Source organism: Vombatus ursinus, unplaced genomic scaffold (assembly GCF_900497805.2).
Source record: "Vombatus ursinus unplaced genomic scaffold, bare-nosed wombat genome assembly UNPS02014781.1, whole genome shotgun sequence".
Lineage (NCBI taxonomy): Eukaryota > Metazoa > Chordata > Mammalia > Diprotodontia > Vombatidae > Vombatus > Vombatus ursinus.
In genome coordinates, this window is record NW_020954559.1 from 18,646,452 (window position 1) to 18,669,121 (window position 22,670).

Here is a 22,670-nt window from a genome sequence, read left to right on the forward strand (position 1 = left end):
CACACACACACACACACACACACACACACACACACACACACACACACTCCTTTTCTTTTCTTTATAAAGAGCTTGGCAATTTTGCTTTAAAGGATTTAGGGCATATGTGGTTGTCTCTTAGTTAATTCTTTGGTAGGTAACCATTACCACCTGTGAAAATACACAGAAAAGTACACAATGTTGGAAATACTGTAATATAACTGACAGTTAGCAAAGAATTCATGAATAGCATGGGGATTTGTCAGGCGCCCTGTTTCAAAGCAATTGGCTTAAGAGGAATGTCTCAGTGTTAATAATGTGACAGGGTTTTTCAGATGCTTAACTTCAGGTGTCAGTAGAAGGTGCTTAGAATCAGATCCCACCTGCAAGTGGCCAAAATATTAGACTTGGCAAGGTCCGTGGAAGATTTCAGCAACTCTTGCAAATCTGTTGATTCTTCTCTATGTGAGTCACCTATAATGATTTAACTTGATTACCTACCCTGAATACACTTAACCTTTGTAACCAGGGCTAATTAGCTCCTATCATTACATGCAGCCTTGTCCCAAACTTTGGGACTGATCTCATCTCTGGACACAAGGAAATAGAGGAACTATAAGCCATAAAGAGAACTTCAGGAGTATAGAGGAAAGGGAGTCACAGTAGAATCAGAAAAAAAATATTTTTAATACTGGCTCTACCACTTTCTACCTCTGAGAACTTGGGTAAGTCATTTATCTCTGGGCCTCAGTTTCTCCATTCATAAAATGAGAGGATTGGGTTAGATGATATCTAAGGTTTTCTCCACTTTGAAATTCTGTAAGCAGCTTGGTACCATCAGGTTTCCTGTTTTGCCTTTGGACTTTGGTTCTGGTAATAAGGCCTTGTTCTATGATAATTAAGTCCCCTTCTTTATTTCTAATTCCAGTGACCTGCCCTTTTTCCCATACTGGTATCTCAGACATTGTGTGACTGGACACCTGTCCCATTTCTTGAGTCTTTTAAGAGTTTAAGGGATTGGAATGCCAGGTCCCAAGGTCTGGTAGCTCAGTACTGGCCTTGGGCTCAGGAAGACCTGAGTTTGAATTCTACCTTACATGCATACAAGTTGTGAGGCCCTGGTTAAGTCATTGATATCTCTTGCCCTATTACCTCATCTCTAAAGTGAAAAAGTGGAAAATAAGAGTACCTACCTCATAGGATTGCAAGAGAATACATGTAAAACATTTTGTACACCTTAAAGAACTATATGAGTGCTAGTTATTATTATGAATAGGTTTGTAGTACCTCTCTGATATCAAATATGTGACTGCCTGTGTTTTCTAATCCTTGCTGTTAGAGGGCATCTTTTGATCACCTAATATAGCTCTCTAGGTCTACCAATTCTCTTGGTTTTAGCCATCTATAGTTTGTACTGTTTCATTGCTCATTTAAGTTTGGCTATGATACTACCTGAATTACCCAGGATAGATCACAAATGAAATAGCATCTTGGGCTTTACTTTGTAGGATATCACTCTACTGAGATAATATGCCTCTCCATACCACTCTTTGAAAGAATCTATGTGAGGAAAGATGGGATAGGAAATAAGCTCTAAATGCCCTATTCCCTATACTGTTTTGAAGTCCTAAAAATTAAAAAAGCAGGTGGTAACAGCAGGAGAAGTGATGCACTGATGATTTTCCTAGGTATTCATCATTAAGAAACATAAAATCTATTGTGCTAGTCAAAGAAAAAGAACTAATGATTTTAAATATGTGGACCTCCTTAGTATTATATGACAATGACTTGTGTATCTATGATGCTATATTGCCCAGAGGACAGAGCACTTAGAGTGCTTAGAGTCTTAAAGTGGACGTAAGAGTCTGGAAAAGTCTGAGTTCAAATCCTGCCTCAAATACTTACTAGCTGTATGGCCCTGGGCAAATAACTTAAATTCTATTTTTTTTAGCATGTTTTGTTCATCCTTCATTTTAGAGAGGACCAAAGATATCATGATGTTGAGGTAAAATAGTGGATATTAGGTGAAGTCTTGACTTGCATGTGAATTGGGTTTAAGTTAGGCACAGTTTTGTAAAGTCATCAGCCTCAATCTTTCTCCCACTCATCAGAGTCCAGGAGCAGGATGAAAGTCTAGATGACCGGCTTTAGTCTGGAATACAGTGGATGACCTTGGCATCTTCTATATTTGACCAAGCTCTAAGTGCTCTGCAGTGCCTGCTTCAGCCACCTCCATGACCTTTGGAACAAATTGCTCTCATTTGCTCATTCCACCCAGTGAAGTCTTTGCATGGTTGGGGTGGACATCCGTTAACTCATGGAGGGGTTTGAGACCTGTTGGCTATTGTCATACTGGTTTAATTTGTTTGCCATAGTGGTTTTACCAGGATATAGCCATTGCACATGCTACAGCTTCTTGGAGCCGCAGGGGGTAGTTGGGTGAAGGTGGACACCAAAGGTGAATGAGTAGTTCTGAAAAGGGTTTGGCAAGCCCTCAAACCAGAGATGCTAGTCCTCTCTGAATACCCCATACACCCCTTGTTTCTGCTATCTCATCTGTAAAATAAAAATAATAATAGTACCTACCCTTCATGGTTGCTTGAGGATAAAATAAAACATTTGTAAAAACACTTTTCATGGTTTCGCTTCCAGTAGCCAAGATGGCGGAGTAAAAAGGTAGTTGCTCTCACCCTCCCCTATCAACCTCTGAAAGCCCAGAAAAATATCATCCCAGGAAAAACCCTGGAACAGGTGAACCAGAAGAAAGACAGGGAGGAGCAGTACAATAGACCAGGTAGCTTGAGGGATTAACAGGAAAGGCCCCTCTTGCCCTGGGGAAGGGGAGCAGTACTGAATGGGAGGCATCCCAGCAAGCTAGCAGAAAGCCCCACTTTAGCACACCAGGAGGAGATCCTGAAACTCAGGTGGTGGAGCAGGCAAATATCAACACCTGGACCTCTGAGTGCCTCAGTGAGGGTGGGGGAACTGGTGGAAACCAACTCAGAAAACCACCAAGTGCCTCGGCATTCTACAACAAATGGATTTCCCAGTGCCTCAACAAAAATAAGGGAAGCAGTACTACAAAGGGCCCTAGGCAGATAAACACCCTGCAACATCTATCTGAAAGGAGATGAAGAAAGCTAAAGCAAAGGAAAAACAGGCAACCTAGAGTTGCCCGAGAGTTCCAGCCTTGCTGATTCCAGCCCAACACCAGGTAAGCTGGCAGAATCCTACAGCCTCCAATTACCAACATTGGAGGCCCCAGCATACAAAGCCAGTGACCAAGACTTAGGCTTCCAAGGCAAGAAGCCTGGGTCAGTGCCCTCTGCTTCCCAGCAGGAGAGCTCAGTCTCTTTAAAGGCCAGGGAATAAGGAAACACCATGAGTAAAAAGAAAAGTACCATAGATTCATATTATGAGAAGAGTGAAGATCAAGGCAGAAATTCTGAAGAGGACAACATTGTCCACAAATTCACATCTGCAACCTCAAAAGGGAATATGAACTGGTCTGAAGCCCAAAAAGCCTTCTTAGAAGAGCTCAAGAAATATTTTAAAAGTCAAATGAGAGAAGTAGAGGAGTCCCTAAAAAATACAATTGGACAACTGGGGAAGGAGGAACAAAATCTAATAGAAGAAAACAATTTGCTAAAAATTAGAATTGGGCAAATGGAAGCTAATGACTCTATGAGAGAGCAAGAATCAGTCAAACAGAAACAAAAAAAATAAAAAAAAAAGATGAAAACATAAAATATTGGTAAAACAACTGACCTGGAAAATTGATCCAGGAGCGACAATTTAAAATTTATTCTTCTACCTGAAAATCATGATGAAAAAAAAGAGCCTGGGCAGTATCTTTCAGGAAATCATAAAGGAAAACTGCCCTGAAGTCCTAGAACCAGAAGGTAAAATAGCCATAGAAAGAATCCATCGATAACCTCTTGAAAGAGATCCCAAATTGAAAACGCCAAGGAATATAGTAGCCAAATTCCAAAATTACCAGGTCAAAGACAAAATACTGCAAGCAGCCAGAAAGAAACAATTTAAATATCATGGAACCACAGTCAGGATTATACAGGACCTTGCAGCTTCTACAATAAAAGACCATAGGATGTGGAACATGATATTCCGTAAGGCAAAGGAGCTTGGATTACAACCAAGGATCAACTACCCAGAAAAAAAAAATGAGCATGATCTTTCAGGGGAGGAGATGTAATGATAAAAATAAAAAAAAACTAATCAAGTGGGTTAAATGGATCCAAATAAGTGGATTAATCTGATCTAAGAAAATGTACTGAGAGAAAAGGAAAGGAGGAGGCAGAAAAGGGTAAATTACATTACAGGAAAAGACACAAAAACCTATTACAGCAGAGGGAAAGAAGGGAGGGAGATGAGCATTGTTTGAACCTTACTCTCATCAGATTTGGCTTAAGAAGCAAATAACATAATCAGTTAGGGATAGAAATCTAACTTGTCCTATAGGCAGTAGGAGGGAAAAGGGGAAAGAAAAGGGAGAGGGGATAGAAGGGAGGGAAGAAACAGTAAGGGTAAAGAGGAAGAAAAGGGAAAGGGCTAATAGAAAGGAAGTGGGACTGAGGGAAGTGGTGGTCAAAAGCAAAACACTAGTGAGAAGGAGAAAGGAGAAAGGAAAAAGAAAAGTATAAACAGGGTGGAAGAGGATGGAGAAAAAGACACAGATAGTAATCATAACTGTGAATGTGAATGGGATGAATCTTCCCATAAAATGGAAGCAAACAGCAGAATGGATTAAAAACCATAATCCTTATTAACCTTCAAGGGACAGAGAAGAGGGGGATTGGAACTGAACATTACATCTATTATTTCTTTATATAGTAGGCTCTTCTGTGAGGAAATCCCCTCTACAGACATAGGTTATTGTCTTCTCAGTAGCCTGAGAAAGTTGACTACAGCATTGAGAGGTTCACTGCCTTGTTCCATATTGCACAGCCACAACCAATAAATGTCAGAGGCAGGACTTGAATCCATGTATTCCAGGAGGCTTTGAGGCCAGCTCTCTATCCTTTATACTATGTTGCTTTTAATAATCGTAATAATAACAATAGAGATTTATATAGTGTTTTAAGATTTGCAATTTGTTGTTGTTATTTAGTCATATCAGTTGTGTCCGACTTCATGATCTCATTCAGGGTTTTCTCGGCAAAGAAACTGGAGTGGTTTGCCATTTCCTTCCCTAGCTCATTTTACAGACAAGGAAACGAAGGCAAACAGGGTAAGTGACTTGCCTAGGATCACATGGTTCTTAAGTGTGTGAAGCTGGATTTGACCTCGAAGATGAATCTTCCTGATTCCAGACTTGAAACTCTATCCACTGCACCACCTAACTGCCTTAAGATTTGAAAAATATGTAAACTCAGGTTCAAGAGCAACACTCTTTTTACCATGCAAAAATGGACCTCAGAGAGTTTCAGCAAGAATTTCACATTTGATTGACACAAGTGAGAATTTAATGATTTCAGGGTTTTTGTTTTACTTTCTTTTTCACAAATGATTACCTACTAAATTTTGAGTCTTCCTAAATTTCTAAAGAAAACTTTCCAAGTTGGGCATTCAGGATGAAGTCAAATTTTCCAGCAAATTACTGAGTGATAGAGAGAATGTCTCTAGAGTAGCATGGTAACTATGGGTTTTAAAATATTTTTATGTTTTTTATATTATGGTAGAATAACTTAAATTAGGTAGGGCTGTATAAAGAAGTCTACTTTTCTCAATAGGCGGCTAAGGCTATAGGAAAACTACTTTTTCTTTAATGAACTGAATGATGGTATTTGCTCTCAGCAATCCCATTCAAGAAGTGTCCCGGAAAACAAGCACATACCTCAGTAAGCAGCAATTAAAAATAACTCTATTTTTGTCTAGTTCCATCATGTTTTGTAAATCTGTCGTGTATGAGCAAAAACTGATGTTAGAAAATGCATAACAGCATTGTATTGAAAATATATTCTCTATACTTTAAATGTAATAACTTTTAGCTCATTTTCAAAATGTGTTCACCTGGCATTTTTACTTGGTTTTGTTATTCTTTCCCTCAAATATTTTATTTTTTTCAAAATCTCTCCCTCCTCTCTCCTTCACCCTTATTGAAAAGCAAGTAATTTGATAAAGGTTATCCCTGTGCAGTCATTGTATTTGCACTTTCTTACTGTCTTTCTTCTATCCTTCCCCTCTTCTTCCATCCTCTTTTCCTCCATTCCATTCCCCTCCCTCCCTGTACCTTCACTTTAAATTTACTAAATTGTAGATGGTTTTCAAAAGTCGTTTATCTAACATTTTCACTTTCATGCTATTCTTACCCCTTTTATCCCTTCCCCTTTCCCATCTTCTCTCCTTTCTTTTCCCTCAAAATCAAAGTTTTAATGTAAATTTTTTTTACAAATTTCTTTCCCATTCAGCTATCATAGATTTTAACATTAGTTATTTTAAAGGCAACTAGATGGTATAATAAATAGAGTGCTGAGTTCAAATCTAAGAAGTCGAGAAGAACTGAGTTAAAATCCAGTCTAAGACATTTACTTGGTATGTGACCCTGGGCACACTTAACCATTGTCAGCCTCAGTTTCTTCAGCTGCAAAAAGGAGATAATAATAGCGCCTAGCTATCAAGGTTGTTGTGAGGATAAAATGAAATAATATTTGTAAAGTGCTTTCCAAACTTTAAGTACTATGTAAATGCTAACTATTACTATTATTTCCCAAAGACTATTAGCTTCAAGATTGCATTAAAGCTCTGTGGCCTGGGTTCACAATTCAGTTGTCCCCTTTATTATTTGTGTGATAAAAGTATATATAGAATGAATATATATGTGTGTGTGTGTGTATGTGTATGTGTGTGTGTGTATGTATTTGTGCATAGTAGTACCCATCTGTAAGGCGGGGAGGAGGTAAGAAAAAATAGGGAAAAAAAGAAATTTATCTGATAAAATTATTATATATTTAAAAGGAATAACAAGATTTACAGTTTCATTGCAATCATCTTTTTAAAAATTATACTATGTTATGGAAATGCTTGTTTCATTTTATAAATTAAAAATAAAATTAACCAATAAAAAAGATGTTATTGGAAGTTCAATAATTTTGTGCCTAACCAAATACAATGAATATAGTCAAGTATTCCTAAGAGGTTTACTTCCTATATCACTGGTCCCTGTAAGCACCTAGGTAATTCTATTTATCAGTTCTTTCTCTGGATTCATATGTCCTTTGTAGTTAATTTGGATATTTATAATAGTCAAAATGACTTATTCACTCAAAGTTGTTCTTAAAACAATATTGCTGTTACTGTATACAATGTTCTCTTGGTTCCGCTCATTTCACTCTTTGTTATTTTGTGCAACAAACATCTTTTTGAGCCAAACTCATTCTTTCCTATTACAACAATGAAATCATTTTTCACCACCAATGTAAGTAATGTTAAGGAACGCCAGTCCCCCACTTCATATACATCTGTACTGTCCAGCTTTATGACTGTAATTTAAATCCACTCAAGCTCAATGCATTCTTATACCTGCCCTGTGCCTCTTATAGCCCTTTCCTCTCATACTCTCCTAACCCCTGTTCACAAGACTGCATAAGTATAACCATAAGCTTTTAACCTCTTTTAACATAATACCAATAGCTAATTTTTTTATTATTTTATTTTTATTTCATTACATTCTCACAACAACCCTGGGAGATAGGTTATTCTTATCTTCATTTTACGTATAAGTTTCTGAAGAAGACAGAGGTGAAGTGACTTGCCCAGGGTCTCACAGCTAGTAAGTGTCTGAGGCCAGATTTGGACTCAGGTCTTCCTGACTCCAGGTCCAGTGCTCTATCCACTCCACCATGTACCTGCCTACAACAGTGCTTTATCCTATATAATTGTGCAAGAAAGAATAGTGGTGTTGTATCATTCCTTAACTTATGTACCTGCTATTTTGTTTTTCTTGTGCTGACTTGCATATTTGCTGTCATGCTTTAAGTTTTCAGTCTTATTATTTCTAAATGTGTGCATCATCATCTGGATATGGTCTGATTGCAAAGTCATTTGGATACTGTTTTCTATTTCTTCTCTATCATTCTCTACAATGTGTATTATGAAATGTGTAAAAGCGATTCAGCAAGATGCCCCTGATGTCATATATACAAACAAAAATCAAAGAGTATCCTGAAATAATTATGCTGTATAATAAAGGCACCAACAAGACACCTTCCTAGAACTTTTTCAAGCATATTATATGTATAAAAACCTAGCTTCTCCATCTCTGGTGGGTCAGAATTAAATACTTACATCTTTTAGAGAAACTATGATTTTAATCTGATCTTATTACTGCTCTTCACACAGTATACCTTATTTCCTTTCTCTATGCCTTTTGCTTGAATTACCTTAGAGGTCATTTAGTCAGCTAGATGGCTTGGTGGAGAAACAATGAGATTTTTAGTCTGAAATACTTGAGCTCAAATCCAGCCTCAGCAACTTATTAGCTATGTGACCATGACCAAATAACTTAACCTTTCTCAGACCTATAAAATCAAATGAGATAACATATGTGAATTGTTTTCCAAGTCTTAAAACATTATATAAAATGCTGGTTAGTTATTATGTAGTGCAATTCTTTTCTTTTACAGATGGGGAAAATCATTCTTGAATAGTTTAAATGATTTGCCCAAAGTAACCTACATAGTTAGTGACAGACTTATAAACAGAGACTTATGATTTATAAATCCTATACCACTGGGATAAGAGATGATGTATGAAAAAGGAGGAAGAAACAAGAGGAAGAAAGACTCCATGATGGGAAAAGAAGCAAAGAAAAGACATATACAGAGAGAGTCAGGAAAAACAAATATTAATGGAGAAGTATGGGAAAGACAGAGAGATTGTTGGGAAGGAAAGACTCTCCTCTCAACAAGATGTAGATACTGCAAAGCTTGGCCTCCAAACTCATCCTCAGCTGAGGATAAATGCGACAAGTCCTGATATTTGTTGTTCTTCCAACAATTCCTCATATTATAGTTTTAATTTCTATTTTCCTTCTTTCTCCCCCCACCCATTTTTTTCTGGATGGAATTGGGAGATTTCCTGTATCATAGTTAATTAGCCTTTGGTTATAGGCACAATTCAATCTTTGATTGAAGAAAGATGACCACATATCTAGATCATGAAGCTAACAGCTAGGGCAGTTCAAGGGAATTTTGCCCTTTCATTATGGACGATTTTTTTCTTTTAGGCAATTGGGGTTAAGTGACTTGCCCAGGGTCACACTGCTAGTGAGTGTCAAATGTTTGGTCTGAGACCGGATTTGAACTCAGGTCCTCTGGACTTCAGGGCTCTATCTACTACCCCACTTACCTGCCCCTTGGACAAATATTTCTTTTTAAAGTAATCTTTATAGGACCTAGGAGAAGATGGGATTGGAAGGTGCTATTACTTTCTTCTCTCCAGCCAAGTTAAGTCAAGGAATTAAAAAGATGATGATGAGGAGAACAAGAAAAGGAGAACACAAACAAGAATGAGAAGAATGAGCAAAAGAATATGAAGAAGCAGCAGCTGAAGAAGAAGATGTAGAAGTAGCAGCTGAAGAGGAAGAAGGAGAAGGAGAAGAACAACAATAAATAAAAACAATCAGGAGAAGAAGGAGGAAGAGGAGGTGGAGGAAAATGAGAAGAAAATGAATCATAGAATTCAAAAGCTGATCAGAAGGGATTCCCCACCAGTACCTAAATCTTGAGTCTTCCTACAGCATGCCAACTCACTACCACTATAGATGGAACTCACTGTCTCTTGATATAGAACATTCCATTTATGGACATCTCTAATTGATAAGAAATTTTTCATTATGTTTAGTTAAAATCTGTTTTAACTTTTAGCCATTGATTGTAGTTCTTCCTTCTAGGGCCAAAAATAACACTGTTTAATCCTTCTTCCAAATGACAGCATTTCACATAATACATTAGCACCTGATAGAATAGAAAGAAAAAAAAAAAGATGAGTTGTGCAAGTCAGAGGCCCTGGATTCAAATCCTGCCAATTATGGGCAAAAATTTCTTGGTCCTCTTTGGTTTCCTTATCTGTAAAATGACTAGACAAAATGGCCTTTGATGTCTCTTTTAGCTGTGGAATTTTTATACTATGGAATGTGGTATTTTAATACTATGCCACTGAAATATATGAAATATATGAAATTTCTTTAATAACCTGATGCTGTTTTCTAGGTTAAACACCATGACTTGCTTCAATTAATTCTTATATGGCATGAAGTCCCACCCCCTTATAATTATAGTTGATGACATTGTTACAATACTTATATATCACTTATTAATGAAGATAAGGATTAGTACAATAAAGGATTTGGTAGAATTGGTTTTATTGTGCACCCAGAGGCAGTAAGAATCAACTTTTCAATTTATATTGGATCAGAACACTTCTGGAGTGCTTTGTTCAGTTGCTGGTGAACTGCTTTCTAGATACATCAATACTTATGCATTTGATTAGTTTAATTCAAGATTAGTATTCTACATTTATCTTTATTAAATTTTATCTTGTTAGCTTTAACCTACCTTTGTAGCCTATCAATATTTTTTGGATTCCAATTCTGCAATGCCTCTATGCTTCATTTCTTCTGCAAATCTGATAAGCACATCTATGCTGTCATCCAAGTACTGATAACAAATTTGAAAAGGGCAAGTCCAAGAAATAAAATTCTATAGCTTTCCTCTAGAAACATGTCTCCAGGTTGATATTGATCCATTAATCGGCACACTTTTTTTGTCAGAAATTTACTTTTGTCTAAGATCACCACAACTAATAAATTTCAGTTTCCATAATCAGTCTGGTTTCCAATATAACACATAGGGTTGATGAATCCCAATAAATACCATAGCTACTATCAAAAGTGACAAATTATGAGGCTAAATCTGTTCCTAGGGCAGCTAGGAGGCACAGCGGGTAAAGCATCAGGCCTGGAGTTCAAATCTGACCTCGGACACTAACTATGTGTCCCTGGGCAAGTTATGTAACCCGATTGCTTCAGTTTTCTAATCTGTAAAAGGAGCTGGAGAAGGAAATGGCAAACCACTATAGTATCTTTGCTAAGAAAACTCCAAATGGGGTCACATAGAGTCAGATATGACTGACAATGATAGAACAACAACAAAATATATCTTCTCCTTTTCAATGACCACAGACACAAGCTTTTATTTTTTATTTCCTTTCATATTATTTCATATATACATACACTCCTGTGTCCATTCCTCTGCCTTCTTTTCTTTGCTTTATTCATACTCAATTACATTGACATAATTTCTGAAGGAAAAGCACTTTCATACAAATGTGGAAGAGATTGATTCCTGAGGCCGTATTTGAACTCAGGTCCTCCTGACTTCAGGGCTGGTACTCTATCCACAACGCAACCTAGATGCCCTGTGAGAAACATTTTGAAGACTGGACAAAGGCAAGGAGGAAGTTAAGGTGGCTTGTGAGAGTCTATCTCTTTTATATATTATCCTTGATTTTTCTTATAGATAGAGAGTTGTTAGTCCTTGAAATTTTAATCAGTTGGCTTTCTCTTGATGAGAAGGGAAATATAGTGGGAAAATCTGGGATTTCATTAATCATGTCATCAGAATTTGGGAGGGAGAGGAGGAGATAGAATTTAGAAGCAGATGTATTGTTATGAGCCTTAGAAGGAGTAGTGGAATGATTCATGGAAAGAGAAATATGGAATAAGATAAGATTGTTTCAGTACAATGATTAGTTGGGAGTTTCCTTAAATTCTCGCCTAGCAAGAGTCAGCATAGTGCCAAATACAATTGTGTATCTATACACCAATGCATTTGTCCATAAAATATATTAGGATGGCATTCACTTGTAGAAAAAAAAATAAACCTTGGAAAAATAATGTTTTGTACTCAACCCAGAGTTGCAAATTTAGAAGAGTTTAAGATTTTTCCTCCTGATAAATTCACAGAATTACTGGCCACTAGATAAAAACCATAAAGAGATTGTGGACTATATTTATTATTTCAGTAACATAGAGAATATCCAAGTGGGAAAACTCTCACCAAAAATATAGGTCAAAACTTTATCTTCAATTTATCACTTTCTATTTTTAAATTTTTTTTGTATTCTTGAGCAACTGGAAATTTGATCATCTTTATTTTAGTTTTTTTCTCTGTTGGAAGTTGGAGTAGGAACTATTTTCTCATAGTTTGGTTAAATATGTTTGTTTTGTTTTTTAATTTTTATTTGCAGTTCCAAATTCTCCCCCTCCTTCTAAGCCCCTCCCCTTCCTACTGTGAAAACAAGGAATACAATATCTATATTAAGTCATGGAAAGCCTATTTCCACTTTAGTCATACTGTGAAAAAAAGGTAAGAAAAACATATCATTAACCTCATTGATCACTATTTCATGCTGCTGACTCATACTATGTTTATAGTTAGTTAATTAGCATTTATTAAGCATATGCCAGGCACTATGATAAGCACTAGAGATACAGAGAAAGGCAAAATAAAGAAATTCCCTGAATTAAAGGAACTCAGTCAATTAGGAGAGACAGCAGGCAAACACATAGCTGTGCACAATAAAGATATGGAAAATTTAAATTGGGAGTAATCTTAGAGGGAAGTCATTAAGATTAAGGGATGGGAGGTAGGAAAAGCTTCTTGCAGAAGGGGACACTTTACGTGAGTCTTGAAGGAAGTCAAGGAAGATAGGAGGTGGAAATGAGGATGGAAAACTTTCCAGGAATGGGGAATAGTCAGTGAAAATGCCCAGAGTCTGGAGAAAAGTGTTATATACAGGAAACAGAAAGTGTCACTGGAAAGGTAGGAAGGGCTTTGAAGGACTTGGAAAGCCAAAGGATTTTATATTTACTCCTAGAAGTCATTGGAAAACACTAGAATTTATTGAATAGTGGATGAATAGTCAGAAGTTCAACGGCTGAATGCAGTTTGAACTGGACTGGGGAGAGCTTGGAAGGAGAGAGATGAAGTAGCAGGCTATTGGCATAGTCCATGCATGAAGTAATTAGGACCTTCACCAGGATAGTTGCAATGGCAGAGGAGAGAATGTGGCATATATAATAGATGTTATGAAGGCAGAAGGCAGTACAATAAAACCCTAAGATATTTTTAAAAGACAAATTGCTATATAACCATGCCTCCTTTGCTTCATACTTGTGAATTTGTTTTTGAACATAAATGTATTAATTTTATCTTCTTAGATTCATCCCAATGCTATAGTCTGCCAATATTCTTTTGCATCATGACTCTTACCCAATGTATCAGTTATTTCTTCTGGTCTTTCATCGCCTAAAATTTTTCATCACCTTCCTTTATACAATTCACAGATAAAAATGGTAAAAAGCCAGGGACAAAAAGAGATCCTGGGAAACTCCACTTGAGACACTGTGCTAAACTGTATTACATTATTAACAACTACGCTTTTCAATTGCACCATTAAGCCAGATTCAAAAACATCTACTTTCATTGTTATCTAGATCACATCTTTCCATTTTCTTGCGAACAATATTAGATATTTGATCAAATACTTTGTTAAAATATAGGTGAAATAAATAAGGACAAGAACTTGTGCTTGTATTCTTATAAGCAAAGGATTTGAAAAGCAGTTTCAAAGTAGAAATGAAAGCAGGGATAACAAAAGGTAATAATGAATGAATGAAAAAAAATTATTAAGCACATATTATATGCCTTGCAAGCCTCATGTAGAGTTTTCAGGATATGAATACAAAAATAAGGCAATCTCTGCCTTCAAGGAAATTACATTCTAATGGAAGAGAAAACACTTATAAGTAATGGCCTGCTGTGGGAGCCAAAAAGATGGTGAGTGGAACAATGTGGCAATTCAATGACAAAGAGTTTCCAGGAGGAATAGCAGTTTCAATTGATTTGAGTTCTTAAAGCAAGTGATGGAAAGTTGGAGGTTATGAGTAGGAAAGGGAAGGGAAGAGGATATGATTATGGGAAGGAGCAGCAACATAGAAAATACGGATGAAGATAAAGACATAATAGTTCTAGGAAGAGTAGGTCTAAGTGGCTTAGCTCCTCCTAGGCATGGTCTCTGGTGGATCCATTTGGAAGGCATAACAACAGCAGCTGTTGAAAATGATCAGTGTGTAGGTGATGATCCATGGTACCAAAGAGTGCAGAGCTTAGAGGAAATTGAAAGTGTAGGAGAAACTGTGGGAAGAAAAACAACTCACTAACACACTGTTGGTGGAGCTCTGAATTTGTCCAGCTGTTTTGAAAAACAATTTGGAATGACATTTATTCTTTGATCTAAGGCTCAAATACAGAACAAAGTGTGTCCCAGAGTAATACTTTGAAGAGTGGCCAAAGGCAAAAAGGAAATTCAGGTGACTCCTGAGATCCTGTATATTCTTCTCTTTTGATCATTCTCCTCCCCCAACAACAGCTAACAAACCCTTTTTTTGTTGTCTTCAGCTTTCCTTGTCCAATCTCTGTTCATTTGGAGCTTTACCACTCCTGATAATATTCTTATAGTATTGCAACACTCTTAATTATGTAGTATACGGTATAACCTATGGAAAAAATAAAAATGGCAGTATTTTAAAAACCAAAAAATAAATTCGTATGTAATATGTCCTTGTTTTCCTCTTCAATATAATTTTTTCAATCTAAGTTTATTGGTGGATTCCCATACACAGAAAAGGCATTTTTAGACCAATATGGTTTCTCCTCATTGTTGGGAATATTCCCCTTTGTATATTTAGAATTTCACTCTTCAGCATTTCCCATCTCTTATGGGCTGATTTCCCTAGATGTTTAGGCAATAGGAAAATTACCTTTCCTTCCTCTGAACCCTCTGAAATATGGTTTCTCAAAATCTAGGGAGATTGTTGGACTTCTTTCTTTTTCTCCACTGTAAACTCTAGGAAGGAATCATCACTTCTCTTCAAGGTTCCACCCTAGAAATCAGTGTTCACCATCAAAATAGTGAGAATCAAATTTAGAACAGAATCTCCTCTTGTTGGGTCCTCCAACTTTTATAGAGTAAACATTTAATAAATAGTTATTGCTAACTGTTCTTTTTGACTGAGAGCTCTAGCAGATGTCAAGACAATCAAAATTTCTTCACCAGTGCTACAGTGTGCCCCCTGCACCAAGCTTGTGATCTATGTCCTGTATTCCTCATTTATTTCTACTTTTAGTCTAGATGGTCCAGTTTATACCAATGACGAAAATCATTCCTGTTTCTGCCTCCACTGAACTTCAACTGAATGCAATCTACAACACTTACTTCTTCTAATTCCTGGATTTCTTCATGAGTATTTCTTCTTAAGATGCAGTTTTACCCATTCTACCTCTCTTTTCTCTCTCAATCTATCCTGTTTCTTTTGAATAAGATATAACCATTCAGAACCATATTTATCTCATGAGTTTCATCCTATCAAACTTCAGTGATAACAAGGAGGTCAAAACTGCCTGCTTGGCTAAGAAGTTCTAGTTTTCACATATTGCCTGAATCTTCGGTGTTTGTGTAAAGACACTTAATAGTAAGATTTCTATAATTAGCATTTTCTTGTCCTGTGAACATCTAGATATCCCAAATACTATTCTTCTTCCTTCACTATAGCTACTTTCATTGGTATAAAGTTTGTTGGAAATGAACAGTTTTCACACTCTGCCATAATTTCTAGTTTAAAGTTCTATTTATTAGATGGATGGAAGGAGGGAGGGGGGAGGGGGAGAGAGAGAGAGAGAGAGAGGAGCCAAGATGGAGTAGTGGGAACTCACTTGAACTCTCCCAAATCCCTCTCCAAACAACTTTAAAATAATGCTTAAAATAATATTCTGTGGTGGCAGAACCAATAAAAAGTTAGGATGAAAAATTGCCAGCCCAAGACAACTAAGGAGTCTGACAAGAAAAAATTGTCTCCCTGGGAAGGTGTTGGGCCCCAGGAGCTCAGTGCAAGTGGGGCAGACACTGCCTTGGGGATAGCTACATCAGGTAGGCCACAGCTTCAAGAGCTCTCAGCACACAGATGGCAGGAGGTTGTGCAAGTGGTCAGAATGAGATTACAAGGGACTTTTTGTAGGCATTGAATGTAGGACCCTGTTGCATTGTCCATACACAGTTTCAGGTGGCAGTCTCAGGGTGAAAAGGAGAAATAGTGCACTGATACTTGCAGCTCCAACCAGAGGAAATGAGGTGGCAAATCTAGGGTGGAGAAGAATGCTTATGGTTGTTCATGGAGAAGGGCAGGACCCTTGTCTCAGGTCTAGGAAGAAAAAAGCACTATCACTTGCCCGACTTGCATTTATGGGCCAAAAGGAGCAAAAAAGCCTTCCTAGCCAGGGGAGCAAAGCACTGGTCATGGTTGGGGGAGAGATAAAGAAGTGCTTGGGTAGGCTCCTGGGCTAGATCCCAGGCTAGAAGAGCAGTGATCACACCTCTCCTTAGATCATATCACCTTGGAAGAAGTAAAAACTTTCACACCCCTAAATTAACTCTGAAAATGGAAACACAAAACACCTAAAATTTTGGAGATTGATCCCTCAACCCCAGGAGCAGAGTCTAACTGTAACATAAAGTTAAAAGTCAAGAAAAAGGCTGGGAAAATTAGCAAATGACAAAACATGAAACTAATCATAAAAAGCTACTATGGACACAGTGAATTTCAAAACACAAACCCAGAAGTGCACAATGAAATCAAAGCAACTACATGCAAAGACTGAAAGAAAAAATGTGAATTTTACGCAAACTAAACAAGAATCCCTGGAAAAAGTTCAAAAATGATTTTAAAATTTAAATAAGAGAAGTGGAGGAAAAAATTGGGAAAATAAATGAGAGTATTACAAGAAAAGAGAGTCAATAGCTTGATAAAAGAAAAACAAAAAATGCTGAAGAAAATAACACTTTAAAAACCAGAATTACCCAAATGGTAAAAGAGGTACAAAAATATTTGAAGAGAATATTCTTTAAAAAGTAGGATTGTCCAAAAGGAAAAAGAGTTATGAAAGCTCACTGGAGAAAATAATTTCTTAAAAATTAGAATTGAGTAAGCAGAAGCTAATGACTCCATGAGACATCAAAAAACAATAAAACAAAATCAAAAGGATGAAAAAATAGAAGAAAATGTAAAATATCTCAGCTGACCTGGAAACAGCTGACCTGGAAAAAAAGGTTGAGGACAAATAATTTAACAACTATTGGATTATCTGAAAGTCATGATCAAAATAAAAACCTATTATATTTCAAGAAACCTATTATATTTCAATTGTCAAGGAAAACTCCCCTGATATCTTAGAACCAGAGGTTAAAAAAGAAATTGAAATAATCCACCACTCACTTCCTGAAAGAGATCCTAAAATGAAAATTCCAGGGAATATTACAGCTAAATTCGAGAACTCCCAAATGCAGGAGAAAGAGAAAATATTGCAAGCAACCAGAAAGAAACAAATCACATATCATGGAGCCCCAGTCAGGATAACATGAGATCCAACAGCTTCTACATTAAAGGATCAGAAGGCTTGAAATATGATATTCTAGAAGGCAAAAGAGTTATGATTATAACCAAGAATAACCTACCCAGCATAATTGACAATAATCCTTCAGGGGAAAATGGAAATTTAATGAAATCTAGGGTTTTCAAGCATTCTTGATGAAAAGATCAGAGCTGTACAGAAAATTTGACTTTTAAATTCAAGACTCAAGAGAAACATAAAAAGGTAAACAAGAAAGAGAAATCATAAGGGCTTCAGTAAGTTCAAATTATTTCCATTTCTATGTGGGAAGTTGATACTTGTAACTTCTGAGAATCTTTTCATTATTAGGAAAGTTATAAGGAGTATACATAGAGGGCATAGATGTGAGTTAACTATGATGAGATGATTAAAAAAATAAAATTAAATGGTGAAGATGGGGGAGGCACTGGAAGAAGGGGAAGGGGAGTAGAAGAAAGGATGGAGAAAATATATATCTAATAATCATATCTGTGAATGTGAATGGGATGAACTCACCTATAAAACAGAAGTGGATTGCAGAGAGGATTAAAAATTAGAATCTGACAATATGCTTTTGATAAGAAACATGCTTGAAACAGAGACACACAGCAAGCCAAAAATAAGGCGCTTCATCAGAATCTATTAAGCTTCAGCTGAAGTAAAAAAAATCAAAGGTAACAATCATGATCTCAGACAAATTAAAACAAAAATAATGTAATTAATAGAGATAAGCAGGGAAACCACATTTTGTTAAAAGGTACTAACATTTGTGGGATGCAGTCAAAACAGTCCTTAGGGAAAATATATATCTCAAAATGCTTACATCAATAAAATAGAGAAAGATTAGATCAATGAACTGGGCATGCAACTAAAAAAAATACAAATACAAGAAATTCAAAATTCCCAATTAAACACCAAATTGGAAATCCTGAAAACCAAAGGAGAGATTAATAAATTTTAAATTAAGAAAACCATTGAACTAATGAATCAAATTAGGAGCTGGTTTTACAAAAACAACAACAACAATAAAATAGATCTCATTGGTTAATTTCATTTAAAAAATAAAAACAAATTACCAGCATCAAAAATGAAAAAAAGTGAATTCACTACCAATAAGATGAAATAAAGTCATAATTAAGAGTTATTTTGCCCAATTATATGTCAATAAATTTAACAATGTAAGTGAAATGGATGAATATTTACAAATATATAAATTTCCCAGACTAACAGAAGAGAAAATAGAAACATAACTTTATCTTAGAAAATTTAATTGAACAAGGTATCATTTAGCTCCCTAAGAAAAAGGCCCCAGTAACAGATGGATTCACAAGACGTTTAAAGAACAACTAATTTCAATACAACATAATTTGGAAAAATAGGTAAAGGAGTCCTATCAAATTCCTTCTGTGACAGAAATATGGTGCTGATACCTAAACTAGGAAGAGCAAAAGTAGAAAAAGAAAACTGTAGACTATTTTCCCTCATAAATATTGATGTAAAACTTTAAAATAAAATACTAGTAAGGAGATTACAGCAATATAGCACAAAAACATACACTATGACGAGGAGGTATTTATACCAGAAATGCAGGCCTGATTCAATGTCAAGGAAAGTATCAGCATAATTAATCATATCAACAACAAAAAAATTCTGTTATTATCTCAACAGATGCAGAAAAGTCATTTGACAACACACAACATGTATTCCTATTAAAAACTCCAGAAATCATAGGAATGAATGGAGCTTTCTGTTATCTGTAATGGTCCTAAACTAGAAGCCTTCCCAGTAAGATCATAAGAGAAGCGCTATTATTCAATATTGTAATAAAAATGCTAGCTATCACAATAAAAGAAGAAAAAGAAATAGAAGGAATTAGAATAGACAATAAGGAAAGGAAAATGTACTTTTTGCAGACGATGTGTTGGTATACTTAGAGAATCAATTGAAAAAACGGTTGAAATAATTAACATCTTCAGCCAAGTTGCAGGCTATAAAATGAACTCACATAAGTCTGCAGCATTTCTATATATTACTAAAAAAGTCCAGCAGGAAGAGATAGAGAAATTCCATTTAAAATAATGGCAGACAATATAAAATACTTGGGAGTTTACCTAACGAGACAAACCCAGGAAGTATAAGAACACAATTACAAAATGCTTTCACACAGATAAAGACAGAGCTAAAAAACTGGAAAAATAATAATTTCTCATTGGTAGGCCGAGTCAATATAACAAAAATGTCAACTCTATCTTAGTTATTTATTCAGTGCCATGCACATCATACTGCCAAATTTTATTTTATAAAGCTAGAAAAAAACAACCAATAAGAACAAATGGTCAAAAATATCAAGGGAATCAGTGAAAAAAATTGTGAAGTGGGCTAATACTAGATCCTAAACAGTATTATAAAACCATAATAATCAAAATAATCTAGTACTGGATAAGAAATAGAGTAGTGGATCAGCGGAACAGATTAGGTACAGAATACAAAGTATCAAATGATCATAGAAATCTAGTGTTTGGTAAGAACAAAAATCCAAACTTTTGGAAAAAGAATTCACTACTTGACAAAAATTTTTGGGAAAATTAGAAAGCAGTTTGGAAGAAACTAGGTATAGGCCAATTTATTACACCATATGTCCAGAAAAGATCAAAATGGGTACATGATTTAGAAATAAAGGGTGATATAAGTAAATTAAAGGACCATTGAACACTTTACCAGTCAGATCTATGAATGAGGAAATAAATTATGACCAAAGAATAGATAGAGAGCATTACAGAACATAAAATGGATAATTTTCAGTATATCATATTTCAAACATATTTTTTCACTTACTTTATTCTTTCTCATGTTTTTATTCTTTTGATTTGTTTTTTTCTTCCTCAACTGTGAAGAATATGGAAGTGTTTTACGTGATAGCACATGTACAAATTATATCAAATTGCTTATCATTTTCAGAAGAAGGAAAGGCAGGGAATGAGAAAAAATTGGAGCTCAAAATCTTGTAAAAATGAATGCTAAACATTTTCTTTTTTTGTTGTTGTTGTGAAAAACTAAGTGTATTTCCTTTCATCCTATCCTACCCCCCATTTATTTTATTCTCTCTTTTGACCCTGTCCCTCCTCAGAAGTGTTTGCTTCTGATTATCCCCTCCCCCAATCTGCCCTCCCCTCTATCAACCCCCTGCTCTTTTGTCCCCTTCTCCCCTTATTTTTCTGTAGGGTAAGATAGATTTCCACACCCAATTGAGTGTGTATGTGATTCCCTCCTTAAGCCAAATCCTATGAGAATAAGATTCACTCATTCCCTCTCACCTTCCCCCATTTCCCCTCCACTGTAAAAGCCTTTTCTTGTCTGTTTCATGTGAGATAATTTACCCCATTCTACTTCTCCCTTTCCCCTTCTCCCAGTATAATCCTCTCTCACCCCTCAATTTTATTTTCCAGATATCACCCCTTCATCTTCAACTCACCCTGTGCTCTCTCTCTCTCTCTCTCTCTCTCTCAACATACATATAATTTTTCCTTCCACTACCCTAATACTGACAAAGGTCTCATGAGTTACAAATATCATCTTTCCATGCAAGAATGTAAACAGTTCAACCTTAATAAGTCTCTTATGATTTCTCTTTCCTGTTTACCTCTTCCATGTTTCACTTGAGTCTTGTATTTGAAAGTCAAATTTTATATCCAGCTCTGGTCTTTTCCTCAGGAATGTTTGAAAGTCCACTATTTCATTGAATGACCATTTTTTACCCTTAAGGATTATACTTAGTTTTGCTGCGTAGGTGATTCTTGGTTGTAATTCTATCTTCTTTGCCCTCCGCAATATCATACTCCATGCCCTGTGGTCCCTTAATGTAGAAGCTGCTAAATCTTGTGTTATCCTGATTGTGTTTCCACAATACTTGAATTGTTTCTTTCTGGCTGCCTGCAATATTCTCTCCTTGACCTGGGAACTCTGGAATTTGGCTACAATATTCCTAGGAGTTTTCCTTTGGGGATCTCTTTCAGGAGTTGATTGGTGGATTCCTTTTATTTCTATTTTGCCCTCTGGTTCTAAAATATCAGGGCAGTTTTCCTTGATAATTTCTTGAAAAATGATGTCTAGGCTCTTTTTTTGATCATGGTTTTCAGATAGTCCCAATAATTTTTAAGTTCTCTCTCCTGGATCTATTTTCCAGGTCAGTTGTTTTTCCAATGAGATATTTCACATTCTCTTCTATTTTTTCATTCTTTTGGATTAGTTTTATAGTGCCTTGATTTCTCATATAGTCACTAGCTTCCAATTGCTCCATTCTAATTTTTAAGGAAGTATTCTCTTCAGTAATCTTTTGGACTTCCTTTTCCATTTGGCCAATTTTGCTTTCCAGGGCATTCTTTTCCTCCTTGGCTTTTTGTTCCTCTTTTGCCATTTGGGTTAGGCTATTTTTAAGGTGTTATTTTCCTCAGTATTTTTGAGGTCTCCTTTAGCATCACACTCAGTTTTTCCTCTACTTCTCTTACTTGCTTCTCAAAATCCTTTTTGAGCTCTTCCATGGCTTGGGACAAATTCATATTTTTCTTGGAGGCTTTGGATGTAGAAACTTTGGTTTTGTTGTCGTCTTCTGGTTGCATGTTTTGATCTTCTTTGTCACCAAAGTAAGATAATATAGTGTGATTCTTTTTGCACTGCTTGCTCATGATCCCAGCCAATTACTTGAATTATAAACTGTTTTTAAGGTAGGGGTCTGTTTCCAGTGTGTAGAATGTACTGTCCCAAGCTTCAGGGGTTTTGTGCAGCTGTTTTCAGAGATACTTCTAGGGACCTGTAAATTTTCTGTTCTTCCAAGGTGCTATGATCAAGGGTGAGGTGTTTACTCCTTTCCTGGCCTATGCTCTGCTCTATGACTGACCACAAGCACTCTTTTCTGTCTTGGAACTGTGAGGAGGATTTCTTCTCCAGCACCACTATAGGCTCCACCATGCCAGCACCCCTTCTCGCCCCAGGACCGCCACCCAGAACTGTGACCCAGATCCAAGGACAGGCAAAGCAAGAGAATCCTGGAACAACAGAGAGATCCCTGCAATCCCCCTTTGATCAGCTACTTGATTCCCCATTGAATCCCCCAGAAGTTCAGGAGGCAGCCGCAAACACGAGGCCAAACTCGGGGAACGGAGCTGGGACCCCACGCTTCTCTCTCACTAC